The following is a 24,648-nucleotide window of genomic DNA, read 5'->3' as shown; positions in this document are numbered from 1 at the left end:
GTCTGTGACCCACAAAGCATAAATATTTACTCTATGTCCCATTGTGGGAAAAGTTTCCTGACCGCTGGTCTAGAGCATCCTATTTTAGCTTTGATGTGCATTTGAATCCTGGAAGCTAGCTTCTGAGATCTAGAGTGGGGCTACAGCTCTGACAAGATCCTAAGCGATGCTGCTGATCCCTGGACCATGCTCTGAGTAACAAGGCTCTAGAGCTGCACTGTTCAAAAAACTAACACTTGCAATGTGGCTAGTGCAACTAAAGAACTAGGTTTTTTGTTTTATTTCATTCTAATTCGTTTATATTCAAAATTTAAAGCTAGTACTTGATTTAGCGACTAGAAATCTTTTAAATACTCTGGTACGTGACTCTACTGTCGATTTTATGAAATTTAAATACAGATCAATTATTTCCAATAAAAATTTAGTGTCCTAATTGAGGTATTCTAAGTGTTAAATGGACACTAGATTTTGAATACTTTGTATGAAAAAAAGACTGTAAAATTTTGCAACATATTCATATATCAAATCATTATATTGCACACCTTACATGTACCCAGAGTTTTATGTCAGTTACAGCTCAATAAAACTAGGAAGGAAAGACTGTAAAGTACCTCAGTAATAATTGTTTCTATTGATTATATGCCAAAATATGTTAATATATTTGGTTAAATTTAAATTAATAATTACGTCTTTTCACTTTTTTCATCCAGCTTTCAGAAAACTTTAAATTACATACGTGGCTCATGTTCTGTTTCTGTAGCACACCACTGGTCTAGAGTGGCCGAGGCCTGTGCTTCTGAATGCATGCATCAGGCAAAGGAACCAGGTTTTATCAGCCAGTGTGTGGGTGGCACGACAAGAGAAGCTAGCTCATGGAAAAGGTAAAGAATATAACAATTTGTTGGGAAAGGTATGCATTTTTCCAGAGATTCTTGGGTGGGTAAGGGACTCTGTACCTCATCCCCCGAGAATCCATCATCCTCACCAGAGGCACAGGATTCTTACCCTTCATGGAACTGATGCTTTAATGCTGTGCATTTCAGTGCAGTCTTTTTTTGTGTAATGGGTCAGTCTAGACCATCCTGGAAATACTGAGCCTAGTGAGTGCTGAATAAAGTAATGAAGGATCAGCTGAGTTAAGATGCCTTGCCTGAAGCCAGGAGAATAGAGAAAATGTTCATTGAGAACGTTCTTCAACCAGAAGATTTGAAAAACTTTGAAAATAAACATCTATAAGTAAAGGAAAAAAAAAAAAAAACATGAAAAGGAAAAGAAACAGCAGGAGGGGATGCTGAAGAATAGATTCTACCAGCAACCTAGAATCTTCTTTGGGACAGTCCTTTAATTGATGGGGTCAGATCAGATCAGATCAGTCGCTCAGTCGTGTCCAACTCTTTGCAACCCCATAAATTGCAGCACGCCAGGCCTCCCTGTCCATCACCAACTCCCGGAGTTCACTGAGACTCACGTCCATAGAGTCAGTGATGCCATCCAGACATCTCATCCTCTGTCGTCCCCTTCTCCTCCTGCCCCCAAGCTCTCCCAGCATCAGAGTCTTTTCCAGTGAGTCAACTCTTTGCATGAGGTGGCCAAAGTACTGGAGTTTCAGCTTTAGCATCATTCCTTCCAAAGAAATCCCAGGGCTGATCTCCTTCAGAATGGACTGGCTGGATCTCCTTGTAGTCCAAGGGACTCTCAAGAGTTTAAAAGCATCAATTCTTCGGCGCTCAGCCTTCTTCACAGTCCAACTCTCACATCCATACATGACCACAGGAAAAACCATAGCCTTGACTAGACGAACCTTTGTTGGCAAAGTAATGTCTCTGCTTTTGAATATGCTATCTAGGTTGGTCATAACTTTCCTTCCAAGGAGTAAGTGTCTTTTAATTTCATGGCTGCAGTCACCATCTGTAGTGATTTTGGAGCCCAGAAAAATAAAGTCTGACACTGTTTCCACTGTTTCCCCATCTATTTCCCATGAAGTGGTGGGACCGGATGCCATGATCTTCGTTTTCTGAATGTTGAGCTTTTAGCCAACTTTTTCACTCTCCACTTGTAAATGCATGTTTATCATAATTGAAGGTGTGCGTTTAAGCCAGCCCACAAATATCTGACTTAAAGACCATCTAAGTTCAGAAACCAGAGGACTAAATTTAAATTGAGTAATGACACAGAAAAATAAAATGGAAATTATTTATAATTATGCTGCTAATTGAGTTTCTTCTGCTTCCTGTCCCTAAAAGAACTATTTATGTTCTCTTTAAACATGTATGCATGCGTGCATGCTGAGTCACTGTCATGTCTCACTCTTTGTGACCCCATGGACTGCCACCCACCAGGCTCCTCTGTCCATGCATGAAGCTCAAATAAATACTTTTTTTTGGAAAAAGAGTAAGAAGGATGTTTCACTTTACCAAAATTTTCTTTGCTAGGTATTTATTTTAGGATCTCACACAGAGTAGTTTCTGAATAGAGCATCACTTAACTCATAAAGAAAATGCCATTGTCATGATCGCCATTAACTAAAGAACGTGAAGATGACAAAACTTTGATATTATAAATAAGATAATAGGAAAATGTAACTTGATTTGCCCAAAAGAAACTTATTTGATATAGAATCCTTTTATCAATACATGCATGTGTGCTAAGTCACTTCAGTCATGCCTGACTCTTTGTAACGCTATGAACCGTAGCCCACCAGGCTCCTCTGTCCATGGGATTCTCCGGGGAAGAATACTTGAGTGGGTTGCCATGCCCTCCTCCAGGGGATTTTCCCCACCCAGGGATCAGACCTGCATCTCTTACATCTACCTGCATTGGCAGGTGGATTCTTTACCACTAGCGCCACCTGGGAAGCATAAATAAACTGAAACGTGAAAGTCGCTCAGTGGCGTATGACTGTTTGCAATCCCATGGACTGTAGCCTGCCTGGCTTCTCTGTCTATGGAATTCTCCAGGCAAGAATATTAGAGTGGGTTGGAATGCTAGAGTGGGTTGCCATTTCTTTCTCCAGGGGATCTTCCCTAACCAGGGATCGAACCCAGGTCTCCTGCATTGCAGGCAGATTCTTTACCAACTGAGCCACTAGGGAAGCCCACAAGTTTACCTTCTCCAGGGGATCTTCCCAACCCAGGTCTCCCGCATTACAGGCAGATTCTTTACCATTGAAACTGAAGCTGGGGTTAAAATGGATGGAGTGTATTTTTACTCTTTTGAACACTTCATTCTCCAAGAGGTCCAGGTAGACAGAGAGGCAATATCACAGATGGTGATAGTGTTTAGGGATTAATTTAAAGCTGCTGCTGCTGCTAAGTCGATTCAGTTGTGTCCGACTCTGTGCGACCCCATAGACGGCAGCCCACCAGGCCCCGCCGTCCCTGGGATTCTCCAGGCAAGAGTACTGGAGTAGGTTGCCATTTCCTCCTCCAATGCATGAAAGTGAAAAGTGAAAATGAAGTCGCTCAGTCGTGTCCGACTCTTAGCGACCCCATGGACTGCAGCCTACCAGGCTCCTCCGTCCATGGGATTTTCCAGGCAAGAGTACTGGTGTGGGGTGCCAAAATTTAAAGCTACTTATCATTAAAAAAAATATTAAAGCCACATCTGAAGTTACATAAGACAAGTTCACAAGACACTGAGCTGGAAGGTGCTGCCAAGCAGAAGTGCTAGTGGGTATTTGGGGTGGACTTTGCTCATCTTTGTTATCCCTTGTTTAATCTTTATTGTTTTGAGCTGTGCTGGGTCTGTATTGCTATGCAGGCTTCTCTCTGGTTGCGGCGCCCGGGCTTCTCATTGCAGTGGCTTCTCTTGTTCTGGAGCACAGGCTTTAGACATTCTGTCTTCAGGAGTTGTGGCACGTGAGCTTAGTTGCCCTGTGGTATGTGGAATCTTCCCAATCAGGGATCGAACCCCTGTCCCTGCATTAGCAGCCAGATTCTTCACCACTGGACCACAAGAGAAGCCCCTATTACTTGTTTATTCTTTTGGTATTAGTACAAGATTCTTTTTTGAAGGATCAGCTTGGCCCGGCCAAATCAGAGCCATAGTGATTGGGTGAACATATGCCATGATCACATGACCCAGGCTAGAGCAATTAACATCATCTGTTGGGAATTAGAATGGTGACAGGAATGAGAAGGTCAGAAAGTGGTTGGAACTGATTCACCTTAGCAGCAGTGGCACCTGGAACAGACGGTCGTCAGTTTCTGCTCTCTGGAGTTCTGGACTTCCCCTGCATGGTCTCCTTTACAATGTTGTTCTGTTTTTCCTTGGATTCCACGAGCTCCAAATCCTTCCAACCAAACGTTTAAGTTAACCAGACTTAGTTTCCGTTGCTTATAAACAAAGACCTTGCTGCATTCTGGACTTAACACAATGAGAAAATACATTAGGAGGTAATTTAGCCCATCTGTAGACCATCATTAGGCAGAAATGATCTCAGAAAGGGTCAAATCCGGCTTAGCTAAACAGAAATAGTATATTCCATAATGTCACCTACTAAAAAACTGAGTGTCTACTAAGAAGTTCTCTCAAGAAGTTCTTCCTTACATCTAATTTTAAATTCTCAGTTCTCAACTATATCCATTTAATGCTATTATTTAATTATGTATTTATTACATGTTTATTAGGTAACAAGAATGGCAACATGTCAATGCAGAGGGATGACTACACGGGCATTCATTATACTCTTTTCTCTACTTTTGTAAAGTTTGAAAAAAATGTCTCTCATGTTTAAGATGGTCAGTTAGTTCCTGCTCTCTTTTTAAAATACCTCTCATATGTATAACCGGAGAAGGCAATGGCACCCCACTCCAGTACTCTTGCCTAGAAAATCCCACGGACGGAGGAGCCTGGTAGGCTGCAGTCAATGGGGTCGCTAGGAGTCAGACATGACTGAGTGACTTCACTTTCACTTTTCACTTGCATACACTGGAGAAGGAAATGGCAACCCACTCCAGTGTTCTTGCCTGGAGAATCCCAAGGACGGGGGAGCCTGGTGGGCTGCCGTGTATGGGGTCGCACAGAGTCGGACACGACTAAAGTGACTTAGCAGCAGCACCATATGTATAACAGGGTAGCAATACTATGGGAATACAAGACAAAGTTCTACTTTTTTGGAGTGTATTAGGTAAAAGAATGAAAATACAGAACTCTTGGTCCATGTAGAAAAGCTTTTGTGAGCACAGATGTGGAACAAAGATCCCTCAGAGGCAGATGAACTTATACTGACATCCGGGAGCCAAATGAGCACAGAGTGGTAAAGATGCGTGAACTCCATGAGGCGGGCACCAAAGTGAGTCCTAGCCACTTGCAAGGCTTCAACTTTATGACTGTTAGAGGATGTGCTGTGTGTGTGTGAGTGTATGTATGCGCTCAGTCTCTCAGTCATTTCTGACTCTTTATGATCCCTTGGACTGTAGCCCACCAAGCTCCTCTGTCCATGGAATTTTCCAGGCAACACTGGTGCTACTTTTAAGAAATCTGATTGAGTGGCCCAGCCAGCTGGCTGCTGGAGCACCAATCATGAGAAGACAAATAGAGAAACATGTTTGCCAGAACACCTCCAGGCAGGGGTGGGGTAGGGGGAGGTGCTCTGAATGTACATATAAAGAATCCACTGATAAACTGCTTGGGTTGGGGATTGAGACCTCCATGGGGCATGCTCTGGCACGAGTGGGTGACGGATAGTCTGCCCTCTAAGGCACATGGGTCCCATTACCTGCAGGACTAGCGTAGCCTAGTGTTTGAAAGCAGGCATTGTCATCAGACGATCTGGATTCAGATCTTAGCTTTACTACTTCTTTTTTTTTTCTTTTAAAAAATTTTCAAAGCTTTTTTTTTGGTAAAATACACATAATGTAAGATGCGCTATTTTTACTATTTTTAAGTGTACAGTTCGGTGGCACATTCGCACTGTTGTGCAATCTATCTCCAGAAGTCTTTCATCTTGCAAAACTGAAACTCTGTGCCCATTAAATAATTCCTGACTCCCTCCTCCTCCCAGGCCCTGGCAACCACCTTTCTACTTTCTGTTTCTCTAAATTTGACTACTCTATTATTAGGTAACTCACATAGGTGGAATCATACATCATTTGTCTTTTTATGACAGGCTTATTTCATTTAGCATAACATCCTCAAGGTTCATCCAAGGTTAACGTGTCAGAATTTCCTCCTTTTTTAAGGCTGAATTAATATTCCATTGTATGGAGACGCCACATTCATCCACATTGCTGCCCATTCATCCATGGATGGACACTTGGGTTGTTTCCACCTTTTGGCTATTATGAATGACGTTGCTATAAACACGGGTGTAGAACTATCTCTTTGAGACCCTGCTTTCAACTCTTTCAAAGTGGAATTGCTGGATCGTATAGTAATTCTCTTCTTACATTTTTTGGTTTCGTTTCTTTCTTGGCTATGCTGGGTCTTTGTTGCTGCACAGGCTTTTCTCTACTTGTGGCAAGTGGGGGCTACTCTGCAGTTGTGTTGCATGGACTTTTCACTGCAGTGGCTTCTCCTGTGGCAGTGCATGGGCTCTAGGGCGTACTGGCTTCAGTGGGGGGCAGCACTTGGGCTCAGTAGCTGTGGCCCCCGGGCTTGGGGTTTCCCAGGTGGAGATAACTGATAAAGAACCTGCCTGCCAATGCAGGAGACCTAAGAGATGCAGGTTCGATCCCTGGGTTGGGAAGATCCCCTGGAGGAGGGCATGGCAACCCACTCCAGTATTCTTGCCTGGAGAATCATCATGGGCAGAGGAGCCTGGAGGGCTACAGTTCATAGGGTCTCCAAGAGCAGGACACGACTGAAGCGACTTAGCACACACGCACAGGCTCTAGAGCTCAGACTCAGTAGTTGTGTCGAATGGGTTTAGTTGTTCCATGGCCTGTGGGGTCCTCCCAGACCAGGGATTGAACCCGTGTCTTCTGCATTGGCAGGTGGAGTCCTTACCACTGAGCCATCAAGGAAGCCCTATTTTTACGCTTTTGAGAGACTACCATCCTATTTTTCACAGTAGCTGCGCGAGTTTTCTGTCCCATCAGCAATGCATGAGTGTTCCAACTCCTCCACATCCTCAAGAATCCTTCATATTTTCCTTTAATATTAAAGCTATCCTAATAGGTAAACTTGGAGGTTTTAATGCTCGCATCTGATTTGGAGCATATAGATCTGTAACCTGTGGCAGAGGGTAATGATAGTAACCACAGTTGGTGGTAGGAATCAAAGAGGTCTCAGCGGGAGAAGGTCACCGACCAGCTAATATCAGAGAATGTGAAAGAGCCACCAGGAGACAAGGCTGCCCAGATGAGGGAAGTACAGTAGAGCCACACCCAGAAAACTGTGCTTAGTTAGGGCTGCTTTCTACCACAAGTATGTAGAGAAAAGGCTGGCAGGGGACAAAGAGGAACCAAAGTTATTAAAAGAATGGAGGAATTGATCCAGAACAAAGACTAAAACTCCAAGGGGGTAGTGTGGGTCATCAGCGTCCACTTTTTACAAGTATATGATGGGCAAAAGCAGCAAGGAAAAAGTTTTTAAGGAAAAGGATATTTTAAATAGGGGAAATATACTAGCAATATGACAAAGACTTTAAAAGGAGAATTTGAGTTCAATATTAGACCAAAAAAAATTAAGATAAAGTTATACAAAATGAGGAATGGTTTCACCACAAAGTGAGGAAGTACTATTTTTGGAACTCCTTCTGCTGAAAGAATGTGTCTTATTGGAGGGAAAGTTCAATCTTTCCACAGATCAATCAAGTAACAGAAGAATGTTCAATCTCTGGCTTCTCTGATATATATGTATATTTTTTAAGCTTGGTCAGGTTCCCATTTCCCTATTCCCAGTTGATGTCAGAAAACTCTCAAAATTCAAATCCAGTGCATCTGAAATCCAATTTATATTCTTCCTTCTTGCCCACTCCATGTCTTTGAAGAATTCCCCTGACCCCACAGCTTCCCCTGCCACCCCTCTTGCACTTTGGAATCACCGCCATGCCTCCTTCCTTCACTGACCCAGTCAGGGGTTTCTTCTGACTTGCGTTCTGAACTTGTATCATTCTCCACTGCTCCCGCCCTGATTGAAGGTTATGTATAGGGCGTGGCTTATCCACAGAGCATGCCAACAACTTCCCAGCTCACCTCTAGTCTCCATCCCCCATTTATCCAGCACTCTCAAACCCCAAGGCTACCCCACCACCCACTGCTCTACAGCTGGTCAAGCCCCAACCCATCCCTGACTCCTGGTTTCCCATTAGAGTAGCTTGAAAAATTTTAAATGACCTTCAAGGCAAATTAACCTCCACCCTATAAACAATCACTGCTTCCTGGATTCACCATATGTGGTTTTTTAAGCTACAGTATTACTACATCGTAAATCATATATTCTTCAATATAAAATAAAAAGTTAAAAAAAATAAAAGTTACAATATTGGAAAAATAATATTATTTTAACAGCAAAAATTCAAGGCAAAATTTCCCACAGTCTTGTCGGTTTGTATACATCCATGGTATCCTCAGGGTTCCCTGGTGTTGCAGATGGTAAAGAATATGCCTGCAATGCAGGAGACCTGGATTTGATCCCTGGGTCAGGAAGATCCCCTGGAGAAAGGAATGGCCACCCACTCAAGTATTCTTGCCTGGAGAATCCCATGAACAGAGGAACCTGGTGGGCTACAGTCCATAGGGCTGCAGAGTCCGACACGACTGAGCGACTTTCAGTTGACTTAATGGTATCCTCTGGTCCTTGTCCATATGCTCAGTCCACGTTTACAGACTTGTGGTAATGTTGATGGAATTTTCTATCTTATTTTACATAACATGATGTAGGGAGTACTTTTCTATTTTGTTAGTAATGTTGCCAGATCATTTCCCCAAAGCATTGCTGCAATTCACATTTCTACTAACAATGTGTAAGAATATCTAATTTCAGTTATTCTTACCAGTTACTCTTTCTCATTTTTGACAATCTGATGAGCTGTTTTCTATAAAAGAAATGTACTTCAGTTTCTTCACGTTTATTCTCTCTTTGAATTTCTCTTCCTCTGAAAAGTCTATTAAATCCCTTCTCTATTTATCTGTTGGGTTATTTTTCTTTCCAAATGGAGGCTATTTGTGTACTGAAGACTTTAACTCTTCATCTGCCATGTGTACTGCAAGTTCTTTCCCATTATAGATCTCTCAGCCCCGCCCCCTTAGTCCTGAATCAGAAAATGAAATGTCATTTGTCATGTCACAGGAGAATGCATCCGATTTGCTGCCTCCTTGGACACCTTGCCTTACCATTCACCTCCTCCCCAACAGGCTAATTCCCTTCAAAATAGAGTGATGTGTAAGTGTCTTTGTTCGTGTGAAAGGCTGGAAATGAAAGGCCAAAGTCCCTGACTGAAAAGGGTTGGAGGTGGGGTTGAGGAATGATGTAAGACGTGATTGGAGAGATGAAGCAGACACGGGTCACACAGGGCCTTGTAAGATTTAAGTGCGAAGGGAAGGTAGGAGCTAGGTTATGTTTTTGAAAGGATGCCTGTAGTTGCTGGATGGAAAATGCACTAAAGAAGCAAGACTAAAAGCAAGGAGCCCAGTTAGGAGGGTATGACTGTGGTCCAGGTGAGAGGCAGTGGTGGTTTGGACTAGGGGACAGGCTATGGGTGCAGGAGAGGTTGATAGACACATAATGAAGGGTTAATGTGGTCAATAGATTATGCTAAGACACGAAGCATGAGACAGAGATGGAGAGATTAACTCTTGCTGCTGCTGCTGCTAAGTCGCTTCAGTCGTGTCCGACTCTATGCGACCCCACGGATGGCAGCCCACGAGGCTCCCCCGTCCCTGGGATTCTCCAGACAAGAACACTGGAGTGGGTTGCCATTTCCTTCTCCAATGCATGAAAGTGAAAAGTGAAAGTGAAGTGGCTGAGTCTTGTCTGACTCTTAGCGACCCCATGGACTGCGGCCCACCAGGCTCCTCCATCCGTGGGATTTTCCAGGCAAGAGTGCTGGAGTGGGGTGCCATTGCCTTCTCCGGATTAACTCTTGAGATTCTGGCTTAAATCACTGGGTAGGAAGATCTGATTGGGAGGGGAGTTCAGAAGGAAAATGAGATTCAGTCTTAGTCTGTGAACTCAGAGCCACCTGTGAAACCAGATGAAGAGGTGAGATGTTGGAAGATGGAGCTCAGACTTGGTGTTTGGCTTGGAGATATGAATTTGGAAATAAGCAGCAAATAGATGGTATTCAAAGCCAGGGGAAGGAGGTGCCAATAAAGGAGACTACCAAATCTGGGAGCCTGGCAGGCACACTGAAACCAAAAGAGGTTTCAGTAAGTAGGTGGGACGTGGCGCGTATATTGGACTGAGTTGGAAAATTCATAAAAGGTGAGCAAGTAGAGATGGCATATGGAGACAACTCTGTCAAGGAGCTCAGTTTGAATAAAGAGAAATGGGGAGGTGGGTAGAAAGGGTGTAGAGTCAAGAGCACTGTTGGGACTTCCCCGGTGGGTCCAGGCTTCATCTTCCAAAGCAGGAGGTGCCAGTTTGATCCCTGGCTGGGGAACTAAGATCTCACAGGCTTTGTGGCCAAAAGAAAAAAAAAAAAAAAAACAGAACAGAAAACAGAAACAATATTATAACAAATTCTATAAAGACTTTTTTAAAATGGTCTACATAGAAAAAATCTTTTTTAAAAATTTAAAAGGAGAGGTGTTTTGTTTTCTTAAGTGGGGGATATGAGAGCTTGGCTGAATGCTGAGCAGGGATCAGCTCAGGGAGGTGCTGAAAAGGGGAGAGGAATGGGTCCAGAGCATGAGGAAAAGTCTTGACTTAGGGCAGGAGGAGGTCACTTCCCCGTCACAATAGAAGGAGGTGAAGGAGAAGATGAGAATGTGGGAAGCCTGTAGATTAGACATAGGAAGGGATCCTGTTTGGTGAGAGTGGACTTGGGGTGGAGGGTGCTGGCAGAAAGCGAAGCAGGAGGGGAATGGAGAAAGAGAAATATTTACAGAGCCGAAAAAAGAAACCAGCCCTTAGATTGCTAAGAAGAGTGAAGAAAAGGCCCATTTTATGAAATTTCAGAATGCCAAAAATAAAGAGAAAATTCTCCAAGAGAGAGAGAACCAGATCACACACAAGGAAATGATGAGCCTGTTAACACCATATCTCTCATTGGCAACACCGAAAGCTAGAAAACAACGGAATGCCGTAAAGAGAGTTTCAAGAGAAGTTTAACTTTTGAACCCAGAGCTCTATACCAACATTCAAATAGAAAGGACAAAATAAAGATATTTTCAGTCACCCGAAGATTCATCAAGTTTACACTCCCAGACACGTCCCTGAAAATCTCCCAGCAAGTCAGACAGTAGAGCCATGAGAAATATATGTGATACTAAAAACAATGCCAAGCAAAGAAATGAGAGTAGAGGGTGTGCTTATAATTAAGTATAACTAATTGCTGGGTGTTTTTTTTTTTTTTAAGGGCAGTCTGAAACTCAAGTTCAGCTGCTTATCAACATAAGAGGAGGTGGTAGAGAGAGAGAGGAGGGAAGTGAAAGTCCACTGTGTTCTTCCCCTCCTTCAGAGGAGGAAATAGATACTGATTACCTCTAGTTACTGAAATCTAGTTAAATCTAGTTATTACCTCTAGTTATTGTAATTGTAATCCTAAAAAGAACAGAAGATGTATACAGTCTATCTATTCTAATCCCCAGAAGGAAAGAATGGAAAACAACAACAAAACCTATTAATTCAAAGAAAAGACAACTTTCTTAAAAGAGGAGAGTGGAAGAAAGGCAACAGAAAAGGAATCCTTCTGTGCAGAAATAGAAAATCTAAACAAAGATGGTGTTAACAGTGCTAAACATATCTCATTGAGAAATTGAAGAATGAGTTATTAGAAAAAAGATTAAATGTCTGATCAAGACTATCTTCTCTTTTCCACCCCAACTGGAAGGTGTTGTTGCCCAAAACATGCTGGCATGAAACAATGACTTATTTTGCTCATGGGTTCTGTAGAGCAGGAATCGGGGCAGGGAACAGTGGAGGGGGGTGGCCTGTCTTTGCTCCCGATGTTTGGAGCCTCACTCACATGTCTGGCAGTTGGTGCTGGCTGTTGACTGGGCCTCTCCATGTGGCCTGGGCTTCCTCACAACATGGTGGCTGGGTTCCAAGGGCAAACATCCCAACAGAAAAGGAGCCAAGTGGGAGCTGGAAGTCTCACAGCCTCACTTCATTCTGTTTGTTAGAGGTGAGTCACAAAGGCCAGCTCATATTCCAGGGGAGGAGAAATCAGGCTCCACCTCTCATGAGAAAAGGGTCAAAGAATTTGTGGACATGTTTTAAAGCCATCATAATAACCAAGTGGAATTCTTCATGATAAAACCAAGAATGCACTATATAAACAAACTTTAAAACTGCGATTCTACAGCAAAATATGATGAGGTACTTAACAAAGATAATATACAGCTACACAGACAGACTCTTAAATAACATTAGTCTTGGCAATTTGTCAATAAACTCTTTGGGTTTTTCAAGTTCCCTTTTTTTCAACTCTCAGATCAGGTAAATTCTATTAGATTTACAATCAAGAAAACCTAGCTATTTGACATATGGACAAAACAAAATCAAAATAAATGATAAACAGATAATTTTAAAACTTTAAAAATGGATGTAACAAATATACCAGATACCCTAAAAAAATAATTCAGGGTGAAAATGTTAGGGAATTTCATATTCACTAAACTTATAAGTAACCAAGAAAATAGAAGTTAAAACAGCAATGAGATATCAAAATTTTAAAGTACGAATAATGTCCACTGCTTGCAAGGGTATAGTGTTAGTCACTCAGTCATGCCCGACTCTTTGCGACCCCATGGACTGCAGCCCACCAGGCTCCTCTGACCATGAGATTTTCCAGGCAAGGATACTGGAGTTGGTTGCCATGTCCTTCTCCAGGGGATATAGGGGGATGTATTTATTCTCTATTGTTAGGTATGTGAAATTGCACACCCTTTGGGGGGGACTATTTGCAATATCTATTAATTTTAAGCCCCACACCCTTTGACCCAACAATTTCACTCTTAAATATTCAGCCTATATACATCTTTACTAATGCAGTACTATGTAAATACCATGCAGTATTTTTTAAAAGGAATATCTATATGCAATAATATAGAAGATTTAGAAAACACAACATTAAGTGAAAAAAGCAAGCAGCAGAATATATAGAGCTCAAGACTTCTTATTTTTCAAATTACAGAACTAAATAATATATCTACAATTTATGTCTATACATATGCAAACACAAAGAAAAGTATAAAAAAAGATTTGTATTAAACTGGTAACAGAGGCTTCCTCTCTGGGTTAAAAGTAGTGTTAAAAGTCTGGAATAAGAAGGTAATTAAAAACTGAATCATTTTCAGTCATATTGAAATTAACACAATATTGTTAATGAACTCTACTCCAACATAAAATAAAAAACATTTTTAAAGGTAATTAAAAATTTTTTCCTCTATATCCTGCTGTATTTTGGATTTCTTAAACATAAAATATACATGTGTTAACTTTAAAAATTAAAAACAAAATGAACTTTTAAGAATGTTTATAATTTGCCATACAGTTCACTCAGTGTGCAATTTATTGGTTTTTAGTATATTCACAGAGTTGTGCAGCCATCATTATAATCAATTTTAGGACATTTTCTTCAGCCTCAAAAAAACCCTTTATCTACACCTGCCCTCCAATCTTCCCATCCCCCTCAGTCCTGCTGCTGCTGCTAAGTCACTTCAGAGTCCTATGCCACGGCAGCCCACCAGGCTCCATGGTCCCTGGGATTCTCCAGGCAAGAATACTGGAGTGGGTTGCCATTTCCTTCTCCAGTGCATGAAAGAGAAAAGTGAAAGTGAAGTCATTCAGTCGTGTCCGACTCTTATCGACCCCATGGACTGCAGCCTACCAGGCTCCTCCGTCCATGGGACTTTCCAGGCAAGAGTACTGGAGTGGGGTGCCATTGCCTTCTCAGAGTCCTAAGCAACCACTAATCCATTCTCTGTTTCCACAGAGTTGCCTTTTAGGACACTTCATATAAACAGAACCACGAAATATGTTATTGTTTGTAACTGGCTTCTTTCACTGAGTGTAATGTTTTCAAGGTTTATCTGTTGCAGTATATTTCAATACTTCATTCCTTTTTATAGCCCAGCAATATAGGCTTCCCTCATAGCTCAGTTGGTAAAGAATCTGCCTGCAATGCAGGAGGCCCTGGTTCAATTCCTGGGTTGGGAAGATCTCCTGGAGAAGGAAATGGCAACCCACTCCAGTACTCTTGCCTGGAAAATCCCATGGATAGAGGAGTCTGGTAGGCTACAGTCCATGGGGTCACGAGGAGTCGGACACGACTGAGCGACTTCACTTACTTAACCTAATATACCACTGGATGGATATATGTGCCATGTCTGCTTTATCCATTCAGCAGGTGATGGGCATTTCAGTTGGTTCTGCATGTGTGCATGCATGGTCAGTCGCTTCAGTTGTGTTCAACTCTGTGCGACGCTATGGACTGTAGCCTGCCAGACTTCTCTGTCCGTGGGATTCTCCAGGCAAGAACAGTGGAGTGGGTTGCCATGCCCTTCTCCAGGGCATCTTCCTAACCCAGGGATCAAACATGCATCTCTTACATCTCCTGCATTGGCAGGCGGCTTCTTTACCACCATTGCCACCTTGGTTCTACATTTTGACTATTATCAATAATGCTACTATACTATGCACATGCGTGCATAAGTTTTTGTGTGTATATATATTTTCATTTCTCTTAGGTATAAATCCAGGTAGATTGGGTCAGATGGGAGACCTATGTTCAACTATTTGAGTAACTGCCAGACTGTTTTCCAAAGTGGCTGTACCATTTTACGCTCCTCCCAACAGTGTATAAGGTTTCCAATTTCTCCACATTCTCAGTAACACTTGAGTTATTTGTCTTCTGATTTCTAGTGGGTATGATGTAATATCTCATTGTGGTTTTGATTTGTTTTCCCTGATGACTAATATTTTGAGCCTCTTTTCGTGTACTTCTTGGCCCTTTGTATATCCTCTTTGGAGAAATGTTTAATCTGAATAACAGTTAACAATTGCCCATTAATATTAATCTAGTTAATACAATTAGATTACTTTTATTGTTGAGTTGTTAAGAGTTTTTCATATATTCCAGATACAAGTCCCTTATCAGATGTATGATTTGCACGTATTTTCTTTCATTGTGTAGATTAGACTTTTACTTTCTTAAGAGTGCCATTTGAAACACAAAGTTTTTAATTTTGATGAAGTCAAAATTCATCTTGCTGCTTGTACTTTTGGTGTCATGTCTAAGAAACCATTGCCTTGTCCAAGGTCACAAAGATTTACTCCTATGTTATCTTCTAAGACTTTTATAGTTTCTGCTCTTACATTTAGGTCTTTGATCCATTTTGAGTTAATCTTTGTATATGATGTGAGGCTAGGCTAGGCTAAGTCACTTCAGTCGTGTCTGACTCTGTGCGACCCCATAGACCGAAGCCTACCAGGCTCCCCTGTCCCTGGGATTCTCCAGGCAAGAACACTGGAGTGGGTTGCCATTTCCTTCTCCCATGTGACGTGAGAGAGGAGTCCAACTTCATTTATTGGCATATAGATATCCAGTTGTCCCAGCTTCATTCACTGAAGAGAAGTTTTTCCCCAACTGAATAGTCTTGGCATCATTATCAAAAAATTGATTTACCATAGAGATATGGGTTTATTTTTGGACTCTCACTTCTGTTCTATTGATCTAAACATTGCATGCCAATATCACACTGTCTTGATTACTTTTGCTTTGTAGTAAGTTTTGAAATCAAAAAGTGTAAGTTCTCTAAACATTGTTCTTCTTTTCAGGATTATTTTGGCTCTTCTGGGTTCCTTGGGTTTCATGTGATTTTTATGATCAGTGCATCAATTTCTACAAAGAAACCAGCTGAGGTTCTTTGGTTTGGGGTTTTTGTTAAATAAGTGGGTGGCAGAGGATGACATAGTTAGATTGCATCAGTGACTCAGTGGACATGAATCTGAGCAAAGTCTGGGAGATAGTGGAGGACAGGGGAGCCTGGCATGCTGCAGTCCATGGGTTGCAGAAGAGCTGGACACGACTTAGCGACTGAAGAACAAATAAGCTTGTGCTGGGGTATAACTGATTAACAATATTGTGATAGTTCCAGGTGAACAGTGAAGGAGACTCAGCCACACACATGCATGTATCCTTCCCACCCCCGCTTCCCTCAGCAACCCTAAGTTCATTCTCTAAGTCTATGAGTCGGTTTCTGTTTTATAAGTAAGTTCATTTGAGATTCTTTATTCTTTAAAAGATTTTTTCGATGTGGACCATCTTTTAAGTCTTTATTGAATTTGTTACAATATTGTTTTTCTCTTTTATGTATTGGTCTTTGACCACGAGGCCTGTGGGATCTTAGCTGGGATCCCAGGGATCGAACCCACACCCTCTGTACTGGAAGCTGAAGCCTTAACCACTGGACCTCCAGGGAAGTCCCTGAGCTTCTGCTAGGGATGGCACTGAATGAAATGAACTTCTAAAGTGATAGATATTGTTATGTTATTATTATTATTTTACAAGAAATAAGAAGAAAGTCGCACTTGACCAAGGGGTTTCATGAGACTTGACTTAAGGGAGTTAATAAATGTCAGTGTGTCATCATCTCGGTCTAGAGTTGCCAAATTCTCACCGTATAGTTTCCTACATAGCTTTCAAAACCATGCTTCCTTCTCCATCTCTGCTCTAAAGTTACAAGGTACATCCTTAACTTTTCACAGTCTGCTCAGAGTTTGTTTTATACCACACTTCACATGAAATGTAAAAAGTTTGTAACCATGTAGGTCCATTTACATCCCTGTCCTTCATGTATAATTAGTTGTTATAATTATTTAGTTATAATTTAATTTGTTAAATATTTAGTTGTTATAAATACTTTGTTGTTATAATTATCATATCCACACACATTATAAACCCCATGATATAATGTTATAAATTTTTAACGTTATTTGTATATTTTTTGTATTTTAAAGACGTTAAGATGACAAAAATAAACTCTTTTAGTTAGCCACCTATTTACCATTTTCAATGATCTTCATTCCATCTCATAGAGTTGAGTTTTTAATCTGGTTTCATTTTCTTTCTGTCTGAAGAACTTCCTTTAGCATTTCTTGTAATGCAAAGCTGCTGCTGACAGATTCTCTTTAATTGTTGCGTTAGTTGCTCAGTCGTGCCGGACTCTTTGCCACCCTATGGACTGTAGCCTGCCAGGCCCCTCTGTCTATGGGATTTCCCAGGCAAGAATACTGGAGTGGGTTGCCGTTTCCTCTTCCAGGGGATCTTCCTGACCTAGGGATCAAGCTCGAGTCTCCCGAACTGGCAGGCGGATTCTTTACAACGAGCCACCAGGGAAGCTCTTCTTGAAGGATATATTCACTAGGTAGCCATTTTTTTTAAATTCTTTTTTCAAACATTTTCTGTCCCTTTTTTCCTCTTTTCCTTCTAAGACTCTGATTATAAGTATGCTAGACATTTTGATGGGCTTCCCAGATGGCAGCAGTGGTTAAGTACCCACCTGCCAGTGCAGGAGACATAAGGGACGTGGGTTCAATCCCTGGGTCAGGAAGATCCCTGGGGGAGGGCATGGCAACCCACTTCAGTATTCTTGCCTAGAGAATGCTATGGACAGAGGAGCCTTGCGGCTACAGTCCATGGGGTTGCTAAGAGTTAGACACGACTGAAGCAACTTAGCACGAACGCAGACATTTTGATGTTGCCCCGCCTGTCCTTGAAGTACTGTTCGTTTTTTTCAATGCGTATGTCCTTCAGGTTGGATAATTTCTATTGATTTACCTTCAACTTCACTGACTCTTCTGTAATATTTCTTCTGCTCTTAAAACCTCCTAGTGATATTTTAAAATTTATGATCTTGAAATTTTTATCTCTAATACTGAATTTTCAGAGAAATTTTGAGAATTTCCATTTCATTCTCTTTTTATAGTTACCATTCTGCTGAGATTCCCTATTCTTTTATTTATGGCAAATACATTTTTTTATGTCCTTTTGGACTTCACTTTCACTTTTCACTTCCCTGCATTGGAGAAGGAAATGGCAACCCACTCCAGTGTTCTTGCCTGGAGAATCCCAGGGACGGGGGAGCCTGGTGGGCTGCCGTCTATGGGGTCGCACAGAGTCGGACACGACTGAAGCGACTTAGCAGCAGCAGCAGCAGGGCATAGTTGTAATAGCTGCTTTTAAATCCTTGTCTGCTATTCTCGTATCTGAATCATCTTGGAGTTGGTCTTCATTGGCTATCTTTTTTCTTAGACTGTTACGTTTTCTTGTGTGTGTGTGTGTGTGTGTTTGTTTTTGTTTTTTTTTTTTTTTTTGGTGTATCAGGGAATCTTGACTGTATCCTGGATGTTATGAAAGATACGCTATAGAGTCTCTGGCTTCTGTTGTGTTTCTCTTAAGAAAATTGGTTTAGATTTGAGCTTGTAGTTAACTTGACTAAATTCAAACTGTAAATTTTGTCTCCCCCCTATAGTGGGTGGAAGCTCAAATGCAAGTCCAATTCTCTTAGCCTTAGCTGGCTGCTTGGTGTCTGCCCCATTTCTGTGCAGCTTAAGGGTCAACCGGAGATTTAGACTCCCTCTCCCCTTTCTCCAGAGAAGGCGATGGCACCCCACTCCAGTACTTTTGCCTGGAAAATCCCATGGACGGAGGAGCCTGGTAGGCTGAAGTCCATGGGGTCGCTAAGAGTCGGACACGACTGAGTGACTTCACTTTCACTTTTCACTTTCCTGCATTGGAGAAGGAAATGGCAACCCACTCCAGTGTTCTTGCCTGGAGAATCCCAGGGACAGAGGAGCCTGGTGGGCTGCCGTCTATGGGGTTGCACAGAGTCGGACACGACTGAAGCGACTTAGCAGCAGCAGCCCCTTTCTCAGATTCCCGTCTCCTCACTCTCCAGTGACTGTGGAGCCCTAAAATGTGTCCTCTGGTTCATCAAGCCAATAATAATCCAGGTTCTTCTGGCAGACTTTTAGCTACCCTTCATGCACACACTGGGCTTCCCTGGTAACTCAGCTGGTAAAGAATCTGCCTGCAATGCAGGAGACCCTGGTTTGATTCCTGGGTGGGGAAGATCTGCTAGAGAAAGGATAAGCTACCCACTCCAATATTCCTGGGCTTCCCTGGTGGCTTAGCTGGTAAAGAGTCTACCTGCAGTGTGGGAGACCCAGGTTGAGAAGGGAACAGGCCTGGAGAATTCCATGGACTGTATGTATAGTCCATGGGGTCACAAAGAGTCAGACACAACTGAGCGACTTTCACTTTCATGCACACACTGGGGCCTGCCTTTAGGCTACTTAAAAAGAAACTCTGTGGTGTCCTTTTCTTCCAAGTGCCAACTGCTTTCCAGCATCTGCCTGCTTTCTTCATTCTCCAGTATCTTCAGATAGTTGGTGTTAAGATTTTGTCTAGAGTGCATAGCTGGATATCATTGGATGTTCTTGACTGATTCTTAAGAAGTCTATGGGCAGAAAAAATATGGCTCAGAATCCCTGATCTCATTGTTAAAGGGAGTTATTTTTATCCTATATAATATGGCTTTCTAACTCCCCCATATTTAATCTTATTTTATTTCCTTACTGGGACTGCTAGTCCTCAACATTTATCCAAGTGCTTTTAAATGCATGGGTTATTTTATTTAATTCTCACAACTCCTCTATAGGGAAGATGACTTTATTATCCCCATTTTATAGATGAGAAAATTGAGCAAGAGAGATTTAGTTGCTCATTAAAGTTGCTGTGCACGAGTGGCGTTCAAATGGGCTGCTCACTCTACAGCCTGTTTTCTTTCTCAATCCGGCTACGAGACACAGCTTACACAGAGGACAAGTTTTCAGGACCAAGGCCATAGCTGGAGGGAGAAGGCGGAAGGAGTCATCTATGTCTTTGATCTTGGCCCAGTCCTTGTTAGTCATCCAAGTCAGAGGTTTATCCCAGCAGGGCACAACCAACAGAATCCACTCTCGTTAACGAGAATGAAGTCCAAGAAGAGTTCAAGAGGATGTTAGGAAGTTGGCAACACCTCTAGAAGAGCCAGGGGACAGAGTATGGGGGCCGTGCAGCCACTTATACTGCCCACAGCATGCAGGACGCTGGCTGTCTCTGAGCTCCCCTCCAAGGTGAAACTCCTCAAACCTTCCATTCAAGCCCTGATGACTATCACCCGTGTGCTTGTTGTCTTCCTGCATACTTCATCCTCACTGTGAAGGAAGCAGAGAGAACGCATTTCTGGCTTCTGTGTGGGGAGATGGGACATCCCTGAATGTTAGAAGGGTGTTGAGATGCTGCTGGGCAGGCAAAGAGTTCATTTCATGTGCACATTTCCTGTCAGTGGGCCACTGGGCAGATTCTGTGTGACCTGCTTTCCTTATAGTAATTTCTCCCAGTAAGAGGCCTTAGAGCAACCCCTTTCTATGCTGCCCAACTCTGAGTTTCTCTCCAACTCAAAAGCCAAACTCTGCAAGCAGATGGTTTTATGGGAGCATGACTCATACAGGTTTTCGTTTAACTGTTATTGCACCTTGATGATAATAAAATAACTGCATTTGGAATGTAAGCTAGATTTCCTAGCTATTATAATAAAAACTGGATTCTAAACATATACCTGTGGAAACTCTTGATTTGTTCAGTGTCACCTCCAGTTGTTGGTCAAGTAGACAAGGATTGATAACAGTGTCCCTTTGGTTCCCAGGACTCTGCATTGGGATCTGAGCCTTGGGGGTGGGGGTGGGGGGCGGTTATCTAGCCAAAAGGGAGTGTCTGGAAAGCTTAGTGGGTTATGTACTTTTCAAGTGACCTTTGGAATTTTGACTGAAAATGGTAGAGACAGAAGCAGTCGGAGGGATGGGAAGGGATAACCCTGCTCTGCCTGCTGTACCTCAACTGCTAAATCAATACAGACAGGAAGTTCAGTTCCATATTTCGGGGAAATGGGCTCAGGTTGTATAAAAGTTTTACTGTAACTGACTGGTTCATAGATTTTCTTGGGGACACCAATGAAAATAAAGTATTGTTTGGGCCTTTATGGTCATTTAGTTCTGTTCAACTATATGAAAACTAAACTAAAACCCTGTCTCATCATCCTAAGGCTAGTGTTTTCAGGGTATATTCAGCAGTCATATGATTTGGGATTTTTGGAGCAATCCCAATTCCTTACTATTTAGTAACTCTTTGAATCTTTCATATATCTATATGTGTATTAAAAATTCTCATGCATTTGCAATTCCCTCTCTACTTTCCCTGCTGATGTGCTCTTCCTGAGATGTTCTAGACAGAGATAGCATAAATGTAGACCCTCCTACCTTTTACACTAATGGAAGCACACTTACTGCACTGTGTGCGTATGTATTTGTATATATTCATATATACACCCTGGAGAAGGAAATGGCAACCCACTCCAGTATTCTTGCCTGGAAAATTCCATGGGCAGAGGAGCCTGGTGGGCTACGGTCCGTGGGGTCACACAGTTGGACATGACTGAGCAACTGAGCACACACACATTCATATTTACAACTGTGTTTTATACATACGTATATGTGAACGAGGGCTTCCTAGATGGCTCAGTGGTAAAGAATCTGCCTGCCAAGCACGAGATGCAGGTTTGATCCCTGGGTCAGGAAGATCCCCCAGAAGAGGAAATGGCAACCCATTCCAGTATTCTTGCCTGGAAAATCATATGGACAGAGGAGCCTGGCAGGCTACAGTCCACGGGGTCATCTGAGTCAGACACAACTGAGTGAGCAGGCACACATATATGAATGAATGTATCAGAGCTCTACGTGTTCATGGACAGATTTTCCTTCTTTTTCTTAACAGAGCTGCAGAGGATACTACCAGCTATCCCATGGTTATCTAACTAGTCTTCCATTCAGAGACAGACACTCCGTTGTTTCCTGTCTTTTGCAACAATAAACAGTGTTTGGGTCAATATCCATGCACATACCTCTTTGTGCACATAGGAGAGTTTATGGGATTGAATCTCTGTAAGTGGAATTACTAGGTGAAAGGTTAAATCACTTCCAAATTCAATAGGTATTGCTAAATTGGCCTCCAAAGAGATTGTATCAATATACAGTCCTACCTGTTTGACCTACCCACTTATGAGTATGGCACATTACACCTGTCCAACTGGTATAGCTTTAATTTGTATATCTTTTATTCAGAGTATTAGCACTTTCAAGCATGTTTAAAATTCATGTGTACTTTTTATTTTCTGTTTAATAAACTCTCTAACCGTGCTCATTTTCTTTTGGACTATGATTCTTCTTCATATTGATTTGTAGAATTTTCTTATATATAAATTATCATTTCTAATACAAATGAGCTTTTCTCTTTTTTGTAAAGATGACCTTGTTATGTAACAACCTAAATGGGAAAAGAATTTCAAAAAGAAAAGATACATGTCTATAATATACACATAAATCACTTTACTGTACACACGAATCGCTTTATTATACACCTGAACTATCACAGCATTGTCAATCAACTATATTCCAACATAAAATACAAAGTTAAAAAAGAATAAAAGTTGAATTCTCTGCAAAAATAAAGACAACTTGTCAAACATAGAACAAAATGTGATTCAGTGTCTATAACTAGGTGTGGCTCTGCAGATGAACAAATTCATAAATCAGAAACAATTCATTCTTACAGCATGGTTCCAAATTTTATTATTTGGAAAATACGGTCATTAAAGAGCATTTTGAAGTAATTTACTGAAATATGCAATCCATTATGGCATCACACATTTGCAGAGTAAATCAAAGTGACTTTAAAACATTTTATAGTTTATGAAACTGTAAAAATTATAAAACTATAAAATGTACATGGCCTAAAACATTTTTATAGTTTATAAAATTAGAAGAGTAATAAATATACACTCATCTGTTTTAAGGCCAATATATGGGTTGGCCAAAAAGTTCATTCGGATTTTCCTGTACGCTCCTATGGGAAACTCGAACAAACTTTTGGCCAACCCAATACATATGTGCATAAATTTAAAAGTACAAGTTACTTGTGTTTCTACCAAAGCAGCAGCCCTGTTAACAGTTTTGGTGTGTATTCCTCCTAACGTCTTTCTCTACAGCAACAATAGGTATTTAAATAATGTTTCCCCCCAAAGTGGAAGCTACATGCTGTTCTGTAACTTGATTTTTTTCACTTACGGATTAATCTTGGATGTTAAGAATGGTAACTTTTGCAAATCAGTTTTTTTAACCTCTGTACGTTGACAGTATATCACCATAGATACAGCTTCCTTTGGGAGTAATCCCGCCCCAACTAATGGGCTAGAACAGATAAGGCCTTTAGAGACATATCAAGTAGCTCACTCTGTGCAGATCATTTCTCCTGCAACTCCAGGGTCTTGCACTTGGGGGACAATTTATACATAGTTGGAGGAGCCTAGACTGGAGGGGAGGTTGCTGAGAATAATCCCAAGGAAAGAGGGCTCACATTGAGGCCTTAAAGGAGCCAGCACCTGAAAACTCATTTTGATTTTCAAAAGATTTGTCTTCTCACCTAATTAAAGGTGTTTTTTTTGTTGTTGTTTTGTTTTTAAGATGCAACCTTGAATAAATCTGCAAAGAGGAGTGGGGTCAAAACAGTGGGTGGACAAAAGTGGGTTCCTCTATTTGCAGGGCAGGAATAGAGACGTCGACATAGAGAACAGACCTGTAGACACAGTGAGAGGCAGGAGAGGGTGGGATGAACTGAGAGAGCAGTGCTGAAACATACACATTACCATGTGTGAAACAGCTAGCCAGTGGGAAGTTGCTGTATAACACAGGAAGCTCCACCCGGTGCTCTGTGACAACCTAGAGGGTGGGATGGGGTTGGGGGAAAGAGCTCCAAGAGTAAGGGGACATAGACATACTTACAGCTGATTCACGTTGTTGTATGGCAGAAACCAACACTACCTTGTAAAGCAATTTCCTCCAATTTAAAAAATTAATTAATTTAAAAAAAAAAGTGGATTTCAAGGAGACTCACCCTATCTCTCCGGAAGTGGGGTTGTCTGCTCTGCACGCTGGAGCAGCTCCGCCTGCAGGAGGCTGGCCTGTTCCCCCAGGTGGATCTGCTGTGCATCACCTCCAAGGACTGAGTCCTGCCCTCCCAGGGCCCCGGTCAGAAGGGGTGCCTACAGGTAGGAAGTGCTCTGAAGTGAAGGTGGAAGGGCTGCTCCAGGGTTGTCATGCAGGGCGGAGAAGTCTGCTTTATACAAACACACCCAATGCAGAAGGCCTCCACTCACCAAGCCTTGTGTTCTGGCCGGGCTGCTTCTCTCCAGAGAAAGGGACCCTTTTTCTTCCCAACAAAGGCACTTTCTGCTCAGCCAAGCCCCCGGGGGCTGCATGTGCCTGGGGTCGGGGGGCCTTCTTCCGAGTCAGCCCAGACTCTCCAGGCCCTGGCAATCTTGCCTGGCACAGCTTCAGGAGGCTCTGGATGGTCTGCCTGGGACAGCCCTGACCCAGGGGGTTGGGTCTTCCCCAGCATCCTTTGGGGCCACCCTTGAGCTGCTCTCCTACTTGGGAAGAAAT

The 24,648-nt window shown here is 42.1% G+C and overlaps 1 non-coding gene across 1 annotated transcript; it reads right to left on the bottom strand.

Moving 5' to 3' along the window:
* Positions 1-3,019: 3,019 nt before the first annotated feature.
* On the bottom strand, positions 3,020-3,091 carry TRNAC-GCA (transfer RNA cysteine (anticodon GCA)). Its single transcript has one exon. It is a non-coding gene; the product is annotated as a tRNA-Cys (tRNA).
* Positions 3,092-24,648: the final 21,557 nt, after the last annotated feature.

This window comes from Bos indicus, chromosome 18 (assembly GCF_029378745.1).
Source record: "Bos indicus isolate NIAB-ARS_2022 breed Sahiwal x Tharparkar chromosome 18, NIAB-ARS_B.indTharparkar_mat_pri_1.0, whole genome shotgun sequence".
Taxonomy (NCBI): Eukaryota; Metazoa; Chordata; class Mammalia; order Artiodactyla; family Bovidae; genus Bos; species Bos indicus.
Note: the sequence above shows the minus strand (reverse complement) of the source record. Positions and strands in the feature narration are given on the sequence as shown.